Below are 16,795 nucleotides of genomic sequence, written 5' to 3'. Positions count from 1 at the left end.
CGTCCAGGAAGAATTTTTTTAATGCGCTTTGAAGAAGCTCAGTTAAATGAATTTCAGCCTGTTCGCGCCTTTCCCTCTCCTCTGGGCACTTTTTGCACGCTGGAAGGTCGGCGCTCTTCCGACGGCCCTATCCTCGGGGGCGGAGCTCCCTGACCCTCCGGAGTTACGCGACTTATTGGCCGCGGCCACGGCAGCTGCCTGACGTCTGAAAGAATCTAACCAATAGCCATCGCTCAACTTGTATACGAAGGTACGAGCGATGAAGGAGGTTGCGAGCATGGAAATGTCGCCGGGATGGGCTCGGCAACTTTCGCGCTTGATTGTGGGTTCTCTGCTGCATGAAAAGCTGTATTACTTGGCTCAGGTGTTCATGGCAACAAAGTGCAGTGATTGAGCGAGTTGATGTTCTCTTCTGGGAAGGTGTTTCAGAGTCGCTTTAAGGCTTTGTTGTCCAGAAAGTCCGGTGTCAGCGTTGTACGCGACGCCGTTGTCGGCGTCGGCGTTGTGAGGCAGCTTGTGCTCAGAGAGCAACTAAGGAGGCCGGTGGGCCACATAGGTCACGTGACCTTGCGGCGTCACACGACCTGCCGACCGTGGCAGATGGCAGTTAAATTAATGACTGGCCTCTCGGTAAGGTTCACCCGGGCCGCTCAAGGCCCCCGCTGGGAGCACCTTCAGCTGAAAATCCAGCGTAGTCGTCTGGGCGTTGAACCCAAGTCGGCGTTAGGTCACGTGACAATGTGGCATCATCACAACCTGCCCAGCAGATTGTGAGCAAAACGACCACCGTGGCAGGTGCCAATTACATTAATGACTGGTCGCGAAGGTTTGCTAAGGAAGAGCAACATAGGTCACACCAGCCCCACCGGGGGCAGCACCTGCGATCGCAGGGCAGTAGGGCACCTCTTAACCGCTGCACGACTGCGCCAGGAGTGGTATGACGAGTCCCAAGTATCTTTGAATGTAAAGTTGAGAATGATCGATTCCGCATATATGGTCATTAACCCATTAACGCTATGGCGTCATGCACTTCTGGCGGAGCTCAAGCCCTCCTATTTTTTGTTCGTTTTCAACGAGCTGTTAAAAACAACAAAACGCGTTTTGTTTTGATCATTTAAAGCCCTGAAATATTTTTAACAGTGTGGGCGACCGCCATCAGACTAACACATCACAGAATTAAATTTATTGGGGGAAAATGGTGCTAGGTTGTCTGACACTCGTCACGTGGCCTACCAAAAGACAGGCTACCGCTTATAATTTTGCATTAATGTGACGGTTTACAAGGGATTGTATTTGCAGTACCAATAATTTGTACGACTGTTGTGCTTAATTCGTCGGATTACTATTGCTAGCTGTCTTCGGATTACTACTGTTTTGTGTTCTCGCAATTGAAGCATCATGCTTCTTTTTTTTGCTTCCGTGCTCCTAAACATGTTTTTCAGGGCTCGGGACAACTAGAAATTGCCAGTTGATCATCAAACACGCTGCACATTATAACGCTCGCTGGTTGCCACCTGGTTGCTACCGCTGCCTCACTGTTAGTGCTACAGCTGGCTTAGTGGTGGCTGGATCCTCTCGGGTTTGACGCCTCCACTCCTCTTCACGGGCGCGGAACTTCGGGTCTTCACGTAGTCGCCGCTTGTGCTTTTTTAGACGCATTCCTGGTTTCCTTGTCTTAATATTTTGGCTGATATTTTCAATGTCTTTGGGCACATACCCCCGTGGACACAACACGCACGCACATACACACACACCACACATAAACGCCTACATTGCAGTCATTTACAACTTTTTATTTCACTCAAGTGTTATCAAGTCTAAGCAAGGAATTACTTCACGATTCTTTCTTACCAGCTCCCTTTGACCTTTTAGTTATTTGCATTTCAAGATAAGCTCAGGAATAAGAGCAATGTTGTTTTTTTCTTTTTGAACATGCGGCTAATCCAACCAGTGAGCAGCTACCAGAAAACCTATCGCACTGTGCCGCTCCCTAACCCTGTTGCACATGAAGTATCATGGAGTCTATGGGAGTTATTTAACGCCTTCAGAACTACTGCGTAGAGCTCAGCGGAGGGTATTTCAATAAACTACGTATTTTGGGGTGAAATTATTTTTCTCCTCTAGTTTATCATTCAAAATTCGCTGCCGAAGTGTTACGCAGAAGCCCGCGACTAAGCGGTCAAATGCTACAAATCCAGCCGGGAAGTCCGGCAAGTTCGGACTTGGGATAACTGCCGCTTTAAAGGTAATAGTCGTGCGAACACAGTCAATAAAGGCAAAATGCACGTATCCTTGATAATCTGCATGTACTGCTGCCTATAGCTTCCACGCGTTCACTCAATCAGTCGAGCTGTGCGGCCTGTTCTTCGTCGTCGCGTACAGCGGCTCGACGCACGGTGCAAGCACAACTGCCACGGTTACGCTCACCTGTCCCGCCGGTAATTGGCACCTGGCGTTGACGGAGCTTCACGCACGCCAGCAAGAAACTGCGATGGCGCAGTCGGCAGAACAGCTCTGCCGGCAGCTGGAGAGATTCAGGGGACTGTAGCGGGGTGTGCCTCTTCTCTCGGACTCATTTACTATCCTCGAAGCTCCAGTGCCTGTTAAATCAGCCTTGAAACGCTACAGTGGGTTGTGTACAGACGTGTCTGGTACAAGAAGGCATTGTTATTTTCTTCTCTCCTGAAACAAGAGCGCGAAGTCTCGAGAGAATAAATCTTCTGCGCTTGCGACAGCACTCTTTAATATTAAGTTATGTTCCTTTTTTTTTACTTTCTCGGCAATATTCTCCGTTATCTTTTATCCGAATTGTGGCTATCATGGAGGTTATTGCACTCTCTTTTATTTAGCAGTCTTTTATTTAATATTAGGTTGTGTTTCTTTCTCTTTTTTACTTTCTCGGCTATATTCTCCGTTGTTATTTCTTATCCGCATTGTAGGTAACGTGAAGGTCATTGCACTGCGCTGACATAATTATGCCGTCTACTCGCACAATAACCCGCCTTCTCCTAGAATCCCCTGCGGACCCTCTCCCGTGGGGTCAGGAGCTCCTGGCAATTTGGGAAGTATGGGAGATCCTACTGCGCTCGATGGACAAGGCCAGGCAAAAGATCGACCCTGTCCGAGCCGACCAGGACATGAAACTCCATAAACTCATAAACGTATAGAGCAGTGGGGTAGTGCGGGGACTCAGGGACCTGCGTGTCCCTAATCCCTTGGTCATTAAAGTTATTTCTCTCTCTCTTTCGTATCATGAGAGACCTGCTTGTATACTTCCGAAGGTAATTTTACAGGTAACGATGCGTCTTGCGGTCTACCATTAATGAGTGTAGGATTTAAAATATATGCCTAAGAGCGTCCATTGAAACTTAGGGCATTAGCTGGCTGACAGGCAAGGTATGGTGAATACGCAAAGGTTCAGTACCGCTAGGCGTGTGTCTAGACTCTCCGGGAAGTAGCATTTCTGTAGACGTGAATACAATGTTCCTTTCCCTGGAAAAACTGGTAGCTTTCATTCGCTCCACCTGTGACGAGTCAGTAATAACCTGAAAAATGACCCTTTATTGTCACACAATGGCAGTGGTCTGCACCAAAGCGGCATGTTATAGGCTGTTTATTTCGTACGTCCTAGTCTCTATTCACTTTCACTAATTTCGGTGACCGCCACAGTGTACTTGCGCTACAATTTTTCGCTATGAATATTTTACCAACAAATACATGCAGATGCTGTATGTCCCAAAGGAATGTGTTTGCGCCTGCAGCCCCTCCCCCCTCCCTCTTAAAAAGTTTTATTACCCTTTATATTTACTCTATAGGGCATGTGCACTAAATCTACATTCTCCTCCCTGAAGGTATCCCCGCTCTAAAGAAGGATGAGTGAATGAGTGAAAACATTTATTGATTTCCAAAGGGATTCACGGATCGAAGGCTCCGTCGTCTTCGTGCTTGCGCCGGCGACTAGAGTCTTCTCGTCAGCAAGGGTGGGCCCCTATTCCAAGGCTCCACTGAGTCGTGCTGCACCGGTCGCGTGCTCTATAAAGGCCCTCTGGGCCGTGAGCTCGCTGCTGGTGAGACGGCTCTCCCATTGCTCCGCACTCGGGTGTTTGTGTTTGTGAAATGCCTCGTTACGTTCGCATTCCCATGTGATGTGGTAGAGTGTCGGTATGGCTCCGCACCACGGACAGGTGTCCCTGTATTGCGATAGGTACATTTTGCTTAGTATATATAAATTGGGGAAGGAGTTCGTTTGCAATCTGCGCCAAGCAGTGGCCTCCTCCTTTGTCAGAGCTTTGTGTGGTGGCGGGTATCTAATCCTGACGCCTTTGCATAGGTTTAAAGTTCTGTGTATCCCCCCTCGCAGGCTTGAAGGTGAAGACCCCGTGTGACTGCCCGGCTCGGATTGCTTCCCCTCGAGCTAAGTTGTCCGCCCTTTCGTTCTCCTCTGTTCCCGCGTGGCCTGGGATCCAAATTAAATTATATCTGAGTTTTTCCAACCCTGCAGAGGCTACCCCGCCGAGTATCCTAAGGGCCATTTTGCTGACTCTGCCCTTTGTATAGTTTTTGCACGTTTCTTTCCAATCTGTTAGTATGTTGAGTGGGCGACCGGTTCTGTAGCCTTCTGCTGCCGCCAGCGCGACGGCAATTTCCTCGGCCTACGCTGCGCCCGCGACTTTTGCTGCGGCGCTCGTTAGCATTCTTCCTTTGCTGTCTACGACTACCAGTGCGGCTGCGTGTTCTGACCCGCACGGCTAGACGGCAGCGTCCGTGTATACTGTTTTCTTCCGAGGCTAGCGTTTTCTCTACGTACTCCGCCCTAGCCTTGCGTCGGTTTGCGTGAAGGTTAGGGTCCATATTTCTCGGTATGGGCTTAACGTTAAAGGTTTCTCTAAGGTGGTCCGGCATCTCCGCGTATCTGTCTGTCAGTCCGCGAGTGTCCCGACCAGCCTTTTCAGGATGCAGTCACACCATTAGCCTGCTAAGCAAAGCGGCAGAGCAGGTGGGCCGCATGATCAACCACGTCTCTCAAAAGAGATATGGCATGGGAGAGGAAGACACCCTCAAGCTAGTAAACAGCCTCATAGTCAGCCGAGTTACGTACTCCCTGCCGTACCACGCAACCACCAAGGCGAAAAGAGAACAAGCAGACACCATCCTGAGGAAGGCTTACAAGACAGCTCTCCACTTACCCAGAAACACGTCAACCGAGAAACTGCTACAATTAGGCATCAGCAACACTTTCGACGAACTCGCGGAAGCGCTGCTGGGAGCACAAAAAGTCAGACTAAGAGGCACTCCTGCGGGACGGGCGCTCCTGAAGAACGGAAAAGCAGCGGGTGCTTGAGCGTGACACAGAGGGGAAAAAATAAGTCGCGTATAGAGTTCAGACAGCCAGCCATGATTTGAAATGCGCGGCGCAAGCTAACTGTGCTCGTGGGTAGCGTGGCCGAGCGGTCTAAGGCGCTGGTTTAAGGCATCAGTCTCTTCGGGGGCGTGGGTTCGAATCCGACCGCTGCCAAAGTTTTACTGCGTTTTTTTATTTTTGTGACGATGAAGGAAGAAGGGGAGCCAAGGCCAATTGGTACCGTGCAAAGCCTAAAGAGGGAGCAACGCATCGCAGCAGCAGCATCGGCGTTCGCATGGATGCAGCTGACAGCTGTGCATATTCGGAATGGTGCCAGATGCCAGAAGGCATTGTTGGTTTTCGAAACGGCAACTGCGCCGGATATTTCGGGATGTCAGTACGGAAGAAGGACCAATGCTATGCGGAAGTAAGCATGTTTTCGACTTGAATGAAGAGAGCGCGAGCTTCCATTGCAATGTGGTAAAGCGACAGTGTCTGACAGCCGAAACTGAACATATTGAAGCGCGTTCTCACACACGCAGGTATGTAAATGATTTTTCTCATGAAGATCTAGTTGAGTCAATGCGAGTGCTAGCACTCGACGAATGTCGTGTGTATTATCTGAAAGGTTAGCCGCTTGGAAAGAGCGCAAAGTGGGAGGACGCAAAACAAAACACATAATAATGAAATCACACTAGCGAATTCACAGACAAACGAATTAGTAAATTGCGGTTTTAACTCCATCTATTTGCGATTGTTGATAACATTTAGACTTGTGTAGTGTGACCGGGCCATCCTGCGACCAGTGGAAAGTCAATCAATCTCGGTGTTGCATACCGTCTTATAAGCGCCTATTTCAACCCCTGTCCCGACTGCAATGATGTGCTCAGCTCATCAAACGCTTTCACAGGTCGCACCTCGCTTAAGCACGCCCTAATGTGAAGTGGTTTAATTCATGTGCGATACGGTGTGCATTTCTTACAGTTATACATTTCCTGCCGACGCGGTCTATACAGCGTTTTGCGCCAAAAATGCTATAACTACTGAAGGCATGATCATCGGGCTACAGGTGGTAGAATGACGGAAATAATTTTGAACAGATGACGGCAACGCCGCATCAGTTACGGACTTGTCGCAAACGAACAGAGCACTGCGAGCCTTCGAGCACTTCGCCGGCAGCCGTTCACATCCGCGAGCCCTTACCAGAGTTAAAAATTCTGCAATTACCAGCCCTACAGTGATCATAAGCATATATATAGCTGCTGTGAGAATCAACATTGCTTTTAGGAAATCGGGCACATTTAGTGGATCGGGCAGAGAGAAAAACAAATCAGAAATAAAAGCCGAATAATTTTTGAGACCACTAACGCTTAATATATGCGATTGGCAATGCACACACAGCTTTCTAGGCCGGACGGGTGACACTTCAAGTACTTTTGCTGGTAACAGTGCGTGCGTGCGTGCGTGCGTGTGTGTGTGTGTGTGTGTGTGTGTGTGTGTGTGTGTGTGTGTGTGTGTGTGTGTGTGTGTGTGTGTGTGTGTGTCTGTGTGTGTGTGTGTGTGTGTGTGTGTGTGTGTGTGTGTGTGTGTGTGTGTGTGTGTGTGTGTGTGTGTGTGTGTGTGTGTGTGTGTGTGTGTGTGTGTGTGTGTGTGTGTGTGTGTGTGTGTGTGTGTGTGTGTGTGTGTGTGTGTGTGTGTGTGTGTGTGTGTGTGTGTGTGTGTGTGTGTGTGTGTGCGTGTGTGCGGCGCGCGTGCGTGCGTTCGTGTGTGTGTGTGTGTGTGTGTGTGTGTGCGTGTGTGTGTGTGTGTGTGTGTGTGTGTGTGTGTGTGTGTGTGTGTGTGTGTGTGTGTGTGTGTGTGTGTGTGTGTGTGTGTGTGTGTGTGTGTGTGCGTGCGTGTGCGTGTGTGTGTGTGTGTATGCGTGTGCGCGTGCGTGCGTGTGTGCGTGTGTGTGTATGTGTGTGTGTGTGTGTGTGTGTGTGTGTGTGTGTGTGTGTGTGTGTGTGTGTGTGTGTGTGTGTGTGTGTGTGTGTGTGTGTGTGTGTGTGTGTGTGTGTGTGTGTGTGTGTGTGTGTGTGTGTGTGTGTGTGTGTGTGTGTGTGTGTGTGTGTGTGTGTGTGTGTGTGTGTGTGTGTGTGTGTGTGTGTGTGTGTGTGTGTGTGTGTGTGTGTGTGTGTGTGTGTGTGTGTGTGTGTGTGTGTGTGTGTGTGTGTGTGTGTGTGTGTGTGTGTGTGTGTGTGTGTGTGTGTGTGTGTGTGTGTGTGTGTGTGTGTGTGTGTGTGTGTGTGTGTGTGTGAGAGAGAGAGAGAGAGAGAGAGAGAGACACTTTATGTCACCCATAAAAGAATAGTGTCCACATGCAACCTGGTAGGTGGCGGATAAATTATTGGTCGCGCGATGCTGCTCGGGAAGATCCACTTGGACCGCAGAAATGCCACTGGTGGCAGCGCCTGCCATCCCAGGGCTGTGGCGCACCACTTAACCGCTGCACTAATGGCATGGTGCAAAAGGTACCACTCTTACGGTAGTGGTATGAGGACTCCGAGGGGTCTATGAATGTCAATTTAAAAAAAGACCACTTCTGCGTATGCTTGTATGGGCATTAACCCATTAGCTATCGCGTCGTACAATAAAGGTAGGTTAGCGCACAGATCAGAAAGGGGTGCGGCGGCGGCTACGTAGAGCCATTAAGAGGTAGAATTGCCAGCTGCGTCGCATTGGGTTACACCACACGGCAGCGCGCGAATCCACACTTCGTTCGAAGATGCGTCGTACTAATTCCAAAAACGAACTACCTTTGGGGTGCAGGTAACACCATACATAACACTTCTGAGGGAAACCACGATGTAATACACTTGGCACAGAAGTCACAAACTTTACTAAATACGTTACATATCGTATAATAATAGCTCGCCACTGGATCACATGGGGCCAGGGAAACAATGAGCGAGATAAAAACTACACAAAATCATGTTTAGCTAAATGCGCTTGAGTACTAAGACGATAAATTGACCAGTCAGAGTTGAAATAAAAGTTTTGCCGTAATGATTTAAGCGCAACGAATGTGTTGTATCCCGTACCGTTGGGGAACTGCCCGGTCCGACTGCCCGGAGCCGCCGGAGCACCACCACGTCAAGCACCCGCCACGTACATACTTCGACCAACTCCCCTTTTATTCCAGTTCAATGATGAATATATATACAGATGTGCGAGTCAGCTGACCAGATAGGGCGCATGCCTAGCGCCACCTAGTTTATACAAACATAACTACAGAATACAATACCACATTATTCCCCCCTCAAAAGAGTTAGCAACTAACACTGGAAAAACACAATAAACACTCAATGTCTTTCATAGTCTTTAAACCACACTGGTGGTCTTCTTTGTCTCGTCGAATGCCTCAGTCCTGGAACGTCCCTTTCAACTGGCGTCTGAACAGATGGCTGCTGGGGTGGGTCGTGGTTCTCCTGCTGTGGTTCGCCAAGTGGTTTTGCTGATTCAGGCGAACAACTTTTCGGAACTGTAGGTGGTGGAACTGGTTGGGGGCAAGGTACCAGCCGACTCCGATTCCATGTGCGGCCATCATTGAGCTTGTAGGTATCTTGACCACATTGGTCCACAATGGTGAATGGACTCGAGTAGCTCAGAGCGCCCTTAGGCACGTGACCAGGCAACTTGACTCTCACCGGTTGACCTGTTGTTAATGGAGAGTACTTTGCAGCTCGTCGACGGTCCTTTCCTTCTGTAGGCGGCGTCGACGATTTCTCCTCCGGCAACGCGTAGTACAAGCGTTGGCCTTCCACACCCAAACAGTGTAGCAGCAAAGCTTTACGGCGCGCAGGTGGGTGAGCGTCGCTCCCGGACGCCAGGAGATAGTTCTTGAAAAGGCGGTGCCACTGCGTCCAAGGAATGGCGGGCTTCCCGGGCGTCGGCAGGAACTCGGGCGGTTGATGCAGGCTCATTGCTTCCGCGTTCGGTTACTTCACCACTCGTCGCCAACTGTTGTATCCCGTACCGTTGGGGAACTGCCCGGTCCGACTGCCTGGAGCCGCCGGAGCACCACCACGTCAAGCACCCGCCACGTACATACTTCGACCAACTCCCCTTTTATTCCAGTTCAATGATGAATATATATACAGATGTGCGAGTCAGCTGACCAGATAGGGCGCATGCCTAGCGCCACCTAGTTTATACAAACATAACTACAGAATACAATACCACAGAATGTCGAGGCCGTCTGCAAACACAATATAGATGGCTAAATAAGGCACATCTCTTGAATCAGTAAGTGTTCATGGTGTCAACCTTTAAGCCTGGGCCTCTCGATGACAAAGAACTTGCACGGGATATGCTGCGGCTTTCCTTCTTATAACTCATTTGCGTGTCGAGCGAGTGCTTCATGAATTCGAGGCCTCGTATGTTTTTGGAGGTACGAGCTGCGGTGCTTACTATCAGAACTTCGTGCTTCGGCGGGAGACTGAGCTGCGCAAGCATCATCGCGAAAAGCGCCGTCCCAGCGAGAACGAAAAGCAGGTCTCTGTGACCCACGTTTGGCATCGCGAACAAGACAGCAGCGCAGGCGTCTCCCAAACGGCCGAAGCCCACGAGCCAGCATATCATGTCGCAGAGGACAGCAGCGCCACCCAGACTCATGACAGTCGTGAATATGATGACATCGCTGGCGTATACGAGCGGCTTGGCCAAAACCAGCAACACACTGGTTAGGAGGTGATCTTTCAATGCTGAAGTCAGACTTATCAATCCGGCGATGCCACCAAGACCTCCTAGGGCGGTGAATAGTAAGGGCGACATGGTTACCATTCTCACCGCAGCGATAAGCAGCGCGAAGCCCAAGAGCATTCCGCAAACAGATGACCACTGGAACCAGGAGTTTTTCGGGATGATACCTCGGCCTCAAGTAGCAGTACTGACAACAATGTGAACGTAATAGCAAAACTGGAACAGTACATCACCAGCGCATGGTGTCGCAGTTCATGCGCCCCGGACACATCCCCTCCAGTGACCTGAAAGCGGGCCTCACTGAGCGCAAACTCCTCTTTAGGCATTCCCAGCATGGAAGCCGTGGTGGTCAGCGGGAACTTGCTCTTCTTAGCCGCAGAGAGCATGATCATTTCGGCGCTGGTCATGTCCTTTTTGGCAACGCACCAACGCGGGGATTCGTACGCTGCAGTGAACACGACCAGCGTGAGGACTGTCGGCAGGAGCATGAAGATCTCCAGAAGAATCCAGTGGAGCTGTCGCAGCAGCCGTGCAACGGTGAACCACCCTTCCGCTACGAGTATTCCCGCGGACATGGCGGCACATAGATGCAGGCTCCGGCGCCGGTGAGTCGAAACCTCAAAGAGCAGCGTGGAGGAGAGCACCGTGACCGTCGCGACACAGCCAGAGTTGAGGAACCTCGAGAGGATGTACATGCGGTACGTCAGAGCGAAACAACCACCTAGTGTTGCCAACAGCAGGACCACCACCGACGAGAGGAGCACGGGTTGTCGCCCCAAGCGGTCCGCAGCGAGTCCGACGCCACTCATGAAGAGCAGAGCGCCCGCAATGTAGACGATCTGCGCCACAGCAAGAAGCGGCTGCCTGTCGCAGACGAGGTCCCAGTAGCTCACTATGGTGCTGTTCTGCCTCTCCGGGTCGTAGTCCCACTCGTCGCAGCCGACAACCTGTGTGTCGTTAAGGTCGTCCGGGTGTTTTTAGACAGTGCACCGGCTGACACGTCCATCGGGGTCAATAGGGATCGCCACAATCCTCCAGGAGGCAGCAGACATCACCACTTCACCCCGCGGCTTCTTGCACCAGTGGTCGACGTCGTCGGAGATGAGACGGAAGACGAGTGTGTGGCAGTGCATCGCGCCCACGGACGCCTCCGTGAGAATGAAGATCCAGTGCTGGAATCTACCGTGGCCGAACATGTCGCCGCAGTCGAAGCACTCGCTCGTCACCAGGTCAACCTGGGCCAGCTTCTGCGGAAATATCAGAAGCCTTCTTGATGTAGCAGTTTAGCCTCGGTGACTGCGCAAGCTTCTTCTTCTTCTTCTTCTTCTTCTTCTTCTTCTCCTCAAGTAATATGGCACATACCCACGTGGGGGGATTGGCCAAGGTATAGGGTAGAATGCCAATGAAGCATTTGCGCGGGGAAGGAAACGTCAGAAGACTGAATCAAGATAAAAAAAAATTGGGAAAAATAAAATGAATTCAAGGGGTATGAGTCATCCGGAATAGAATCAATCTAGCCTTTTTTGGACATGCGAAAGAATTTTGTGTATAGCTAACAGGATAATCGATTAGTTGCACTTATGTAATCGTGAAGGTAGCCGCATACACTGCTTAACGGGAATCCCTTGGCACTCGCACCGAACGATAGAAGAACTGTAAGAGACAGAGGCAGTCCTAGTCTCTTCTTCTTCTTCTTCTTCTTCTTCTTCTTCTCCTCAAGTAATATGGCACATACCCACGTGGGGGGGATTGGCCACGGTATAGGGTAGAATGCCAATGAAGCATTTGCGCAAGCTTCCCAACCTGTCTTCTTTCTTCTTGCTTGAAGACTACCGCATGCTCGCGCGATTGCGCCTGTCGTTGTGGCACTGTGGTGCTACTAACTTACAGGAAACCAAAAATAAGATTGCAGTGCCACCACTTGGGGGCAAAACGCTAAAGCGCCCGTGTGTTTGCTATGTACGTAAGTGCGCGTTAAATATCCCCAGGTGGTCGAAATTATTCTGGAGCCCTCCACTACGGCACCTCTTTCTTCATTTCTTCTTTCACTCCCTCCCTTATTCCTTCCCTTATGGCGCTGTTCAGGAGTTCGCCGATTTGTGAGATGGATACTGTGCCATTTCCTTTCCCCAAAAACCAATCTTCATTTTTCACTACATGAGTATCAAGCCATTCATGGTGCCTGTACAGTGTTATAGTAATTGTGATTACACTAATTGTTAGCTAAAGCTGCTGTCCCGATTCGAGACTGTTCTATTGTAGATGAAAGGCATGCAGAGCAAGAGTGTCGCTGTTTTTAGCCTTAGATTAGATTAGCTCCTGCCTACCATGTGCCGCTCGCGAAGAACACAGAGGTGACATCAAAATGGGGCAATTGGCTTTTTTAAAAGACGAAATCTTCAGGAAATTAAAACAAAAATCAGGTTATTTTAACGATTCAGCAATGAAAATGGCTGTGAGCATAGAAAATGAAAACAAAAGAGAAGTTGCTGCTACATGATGAGTTTTACCCGAGTGATAATAATGCATGAAGTTTTCGACCAGGAATACGGCTATGTTCTGGTGAAAATTTGTTTTTCATGCTCGAGCTTCCTCTGCTTTTTTCTTCTATGTTCAGAACTCTGATATTGTTTTTCTGCGTGCGCATCTCCCTCTTGGTTAACTACATGTCAGCTTAAAATATGCTGCGGCAGAATCTTCCTGTTGGTAATTCCTCGGTAACGATATTAACCCCGATTCAGGACTGGTCGAGAGAGTTCTGCATGATGTCACACGTTGAGATGTGGAATGAAAATTATTAACCCCAATCGAAGTCATACTGCGAGGTTGTAGCGTGACTTAAGTGTCGTTATAAGATACAACAATGTAAAACAAATTAAACACTCATGACTGTAAATTTGGGTGATTAGTTGTGAATCGGACCCACGGCCCTTGGGTTGAGAGTCAAGACATGCTACTCCTAGGAGATTCAGGTATACGATCTTTCTACGTGGCTAAAGGGACACCTTATGTCTTGGAGTGTTTCACGTGGTCTGGTATGTGCAGTTGTATGTAATGAGGGTGTGTAATTACAAAGAGATACTAACTTAGAATGTTGCAAATAACCATTAACGCTGCTGCATCAATTCAGTCAGGCAGAGCTTAATTGTCTCCCTAATTTTATGGCTGACAACGAGAGAAATTTTATATTTTTGCTATTTTTCCGATGCTGCGTTTGTGCATTATCAACTCATGTAGCACATACTCCGGTCTTTCAGAGAGGCTGTGTGTTTTGTAGACGCGAGGTAAGACAGAGGTTTGAAGATGTCATCAAGTGGTGACTGCATCATCAAATGGTGACTGCATTCTGGAGAGCAGAAAGATAGCAAAAATGGCGTCTAAATAAAACTCTTTATTTGGGCTTTCTTGCACCTGCAATGGACTGAATCACTCGGCGGTGGCGTAGCATCAAGCGTGCTCGGCGGTCATCGAACAGAATCCTCGTGCTCAATTTACAGCTGATAGCGAACTTTCGAGCTAAAGCGTGCAAAGTTACTAGAACACCCTGGAACAACGTAGAATCGGCTCCGCCTGAATGCGATCAATCGAGATAAATCTGGTTGCGTCCTTCGTCGCAAACGAAGTTATAAAGCGGTGTGTCGGCCGCTTTGAAGAATGAACAAACACTACAAAGATTCGCGGCATTACTCCCCTCTCAACGAAGCATCAACCCGATTTTTAAAACATTAGGCAACTCGAAACAAAATGGATTGTGCAAAATAAACACCGAGTGGGGAAACAGAGCGTCATTTAGCGCGCATAATGGGGCTTTAGACGGACGACATGGACAACTTTTGGTCGCACTCGGCGTCCCATGGATGCAGCTATTTCTTCAGGGACGACTTAATTCATAGTCCCGTTCACCTAGCCTCTGAAGGACCTTGTACGAGCCGAAATAGCAGCGCAAATGCTTTTCATTCAATCCGCGGCGGCGAATGGGCGTCCAAACCCAGACTCGGTATCCGGTTGTATTCCGCGTTTCGTTTTCGTAGGTTGCAGCATCAGGTGTCGGTCCGCTGCTGGTCTTTGATCCGTAATCGGGGTGTCTTCGGGCTTCTGCTCACTGAAGGTAGGCGGCAACGTCGACGTTCTCTTCTCCTGTAACGTTGGGCAGCATGGCGTCTAGCGTGGACGTGGCTTCCCTGCCATGGACGAGCCTAAAAGGCGTCATCTGAGTGGTCTCCTGCACTGCGGTGTGGTAGGCGAAGACGACGTAAGGCAGGATGACATCCCAGGTGTTGTGTTCGGCATCGACATATATGGCGAGCATATCGGCGATGGTTTTGTTCAGGCGCTCAGTCAGTCTGTTGGTCTGCGGATGGTATGCAGTTGTCCTTCGGTGGCTGGTTTGGCTGTAACGCAGGATGGCTTGCGTTAGTTCCGCCGTGAATGCTGTTCCTCTGTCCGTGATGAGCACATCGGGGGCGCCGTGTCGCAGAAGAATGCATTCCACGAAAAATTTGGTGACTTCTGCTGCTTTTCCGTTCGGCAGTGATTTTGCCCCGACGTAGCGGATCAGGTAGTCGGATCGCTATGACGATCCACTTATTTCCAGACGTTGACTTTGGGAAAGGGCCCAGCAAGTACATGCCGATCTGCTGAAAGGGCCTAGAGGGGGGTTCAATGGGCTTCAGAAATCCTGCTGGTCGAGTGGGAGGGTCTTATGGCGCTGACAATCTCGGCAGGTTTTCACATCATATGCGACATCGGCAGTCAGTCGGGGCCAGCAATACTTGTCTTGAAAGCGGCGGAAGGAGCGACCAAACCCGAGATGTGTAGCTGTCGGCTCGTCGTGTGAAGCCTGAAGAACTGAGGCTTGCAAGTACAACAAAGAGGTAGGCTGCATATTTTGTTCGCTGCAAAGTTCTTCACGGGGACATCAATCTGCACACAGAACGAAGACAATCCTCGCTTGAAAGAAGCGAGGTGTGAAGAAACCTAGCCTTTCAAGTACTCGGTGAGGCGTTTCAGGTCTGGGTCATAGCGTTACTGCTGTGCAAAAGAGCTAGAGCTTTGGAAACGGTGCCGTGGTACAGTAGACGGATCTCGGCAACAAGTTGCTCCTGCTACCCGCGGCGTAGCGCAGCTTGCAGGGCTTGAAGGGCTGCTTTAGAGTCGGTGAAAACCGTCCAGTCATGTGGAGGTTCTTGACTGGTGAACTCTATCGCAGCCCGTAAGGCTGCGAGTTCTGCACCAGTTGAAGATGTTGGATAGGTCGTCTTCACTTTCATGAAGATGGATCTGGCCGGTATCACCACCGGCCCCGCAGAACTGGTCGAGCGAACTGATCCATCTGTGTAAATATGTATGCGGTGACTGTGGTAAGAATGCAGGTGACTCAATGTCAGTTGTTTGAGAGCGGGCAGTGATACACCAGCTTTCTTTGTAATGCCAGGAATATAGAGGTGAACCTGAGGTTCATGAAGACTCCATAAGGGTGAGCACAGTCTTGACGCAGGGGTGAACTGCGATGGAAGATATGCGCGATGGGCTTCAATGACTTTGGCGAATGCAGTACGCGGCCTAATTATTGGGAGTGTTGCGAGGTGATGACAGGGAACCCGTGTGAGGTGCCGAATATGTGTTCTCATGGTGACATCATTTTCCAATGGCTGCCAGGACACTGTGGCATTAACGGTAATCAGCAGGCTGATGCGGCTGCGCGTTCTGCTCACAACGACGGACTTCCAATGAGGATCCCAATATCGAGACCTGACGCTGCGTGTGGGCTTCGCCCTTTGGCGCTGGAGCTCACACTTTCAGCGTGGAACACGGGAGAGTTTTGCAACCTCCACCTCAAGGCACTAGACCCTGAACTGCGCCTTCGTCTTCCACGTAAGTTAGAACGTCGCGACGCAACGCTGTTATGCCGTTTATGAATCGGTGTTGAATTTACCAATTACAATGCTTTCCGGATGGGGATGGCCGACAGCCCTGCCTGTGAGAGCTGTGGTTGTGAGGAGACCATCGCTCATCTTCTCTGTGAGTGCCCTGCATTTGCAAGTGCATGACATACACTGTGTTGTGCCCTGTACCGCCTCGATCCTCGCCCATTAACAGAGCAAAAGATCCTCGGTTCGTGGCCACAGCTGTCGAGTGCCCTCAAGGCATACAAGGCACTCTTTGCCTACTTGAGAGCGACTGGATTGAGTGACAAATTGTGACAGCGCTGTGCGTGTGTGTGTTATGTCTTTTTTCCCTTCTCTCTTCCTCCTTTTAGTCCCCTAATCCCTCTTCCCCAGTGCAAGGTAGCCAACCGGAACCCCTTTCTGGTTAACATCCCTGCCTTTCCCTCCTCCTCTTTATCTATCTCTATCTAAAAGAGCAAGAGCTGATGGGACTGAGGAAGGCGTCATCATCGTCGTCCGGCGGCGGTGCATCAACAGGCGCTCTTGACAGGCAGTTGGCGGCGACCGGACTTGTAAATGACGGTGACGTCATACTCCTGGAGGTAAAAGCTCTATCGAGTGAGGCGGCCGGAGGGGTCCGTTAAACTTGCAAGAAAGCATAGTGCTTGGTGATCGCTGACCACCTTGAACTATCGTCCGTACAGGTAGGGGCGAAATTTCGGCATAGCCCAGATAATGGCAAGGCACAGCTTCTCAGCTGTCGAATACTTAGCCTCAGCCTTGGACAGGGAACTACGAGCGTATGCGATTAGTTTCTCCAGTCAGT

At 50.0% G+C, this 16,795-nt stretch overlaps 1 protein-coding gene and 1 non-coding gene across 2 annotated transcripts in view; both read left to right on the top strand.

Annotated features, from left to right (window-relative positions):
* Nucleotides 1-5,433: 5,433 nt before the first annotated feature.
* TRNAL-AAG (transfer RNA leucine (anticodon AAG)) lies at nucleotides 5,434-5,515 on the top strand. Its single transcript has one exon. It is a non-coding gene; the product is annotated as a tRNA-Leu (tRNA).
* Nucleotides 5,516-5,795: 280 nt separating this feature from the next.
* The window catches only part of LOC144129814 (uncharacterized), a 28,810-nt gene continuing 17,810 nt past the window's right edge, over nucleotides 5,796-16,795 (top strand). Inside the window, exon 1 of the mRNA XM_077663883.1 lies at nucleotides 5,796-5,883. The gene's annotated coding sequence lies outside the window, so the exon portion shown is untranslated. The remainder of the gene's footprint in view (nucleotides 5,884-16,795) is intronic.

The sequence above is a fragment of the Amblyomma americanum genome, chromosome 4 (assembly GCF_052857255.1).
Source record: "Amblyomma americanum isolate KBUSLIRL-KWMA chromosome 4, ASM5285725v1, whole genome shotgun sequence".
Classification (NCBI taxonomy): Eukaryota; Metazoa; Arthropoda; class Arachnida; order Ixodida; family Ixodidae; genus Amblyomma; species Amblyomma americanum.
The sequence above is the reverse complement of the archived record's forward strand: the minus strand, read 5'-3'. Positions and strand labels throughout refer to the sequence as shown.